Source organism: Anopheles funestus (assembly GCF_943734845.2).
Source record: "Anopheles funestus chromosome X unlocalized genomic scaffold, idAnoFuneDA-416_04 X_unloc_23, whole genome shotgun sequence".
In the NCBI taxonomy this organism is placed as follows: domain Eukaryota; kingdom Metazoa; phylum Arthropoda; class Insecta; order Diptera; family Culicidae; genus Anopheles; species Anopheles funestus.
This window is the reverse complement of record NW_026045147.1, coordinates 46,784-47,500: the sequence shown is the minus strand read 5'-3', so window position 1 is coordinate 47,500 and position 717 is coordinate 46,784. Positions and strand designations below refer to the sequence as shown.

The 717-nt window shown below is 49.1% G+C and overlaps 1 non-coding gene across 1 annotated transcript; it reads right to left on the bottom strand.

Annotated features, from left to right (window-relative positions):
- Positions 1–231: 231 nt before the first annotated feature.
- Positions 232–389, bottom strand: LOC125773184 (5.8S ribosomal RNA). Its single transcript, XR_007419945.1, has one exon. It is a non-coding gene; the product is annotated as a 5.8S ribosomal RNA (ribosomal RNA).
- Positions 390–717: the final 328 nt, after the last annotated feature.

The following is a 717-nucleotide window of genomic DNA, read 5'->3' as shown; positions in this document are numbered from 1 at the left end:
TACGATACGTCTCACTCTATTTGTGTGTGTGCGCGTTTACGTGCGTGCGATTTATGCGGTTCACCCCTTTACTTTCAGCGCCCTGCGGTCCCAACAAAGGTCCCGAGCACGCCATTATGCACAGTGTGGAAGCGTGTTTCCCCCACGACACTAGACGGGCTGCTCGCCATAGTGTTCTATTGTGGCACGCTCCACCCTGAAGTTTGGTTTGTTGTATATCAAGGAATTGATAGGCACTCAAGAATGTGTGCATCGGCCGGGTTTAATCGTCCGACGCGCAATATGCGTTCAACTTATCGGTGTTCATGTGTCCTGCAGTTCACATTGTGACGCGCATTTAGCTGCGGTCTTCATCGATCCATGAGCCGAGTGATCCCCTGCCTAGGGTTTTATAGTAAGGTTCCCAATGTAACACAATCCCGGTGGTACGTCCAAAGACTAACTTTCTGACTAAGTTGTCTTTATTACCCCGGTGTTCATGTGTCCTGCAGTTCACATTGTGACGCGCATTTAGCTGCGGTCTTCATCGATCCATGAGCCGAGTGATCCCCTGCCTAGGGTTTTATAGTAAGGTTCCCAATGTAACACAATCCCGGTGGTACGTCCAAAGACTAACTTTCTGACTAAGTTGTCTTTATTACCCAATAGTCCCAGGCCTTGTGACTTGTGGCTCATGTCTACGCCCATGGCCACCATTCGCTAAGATAGTTTTGAAGT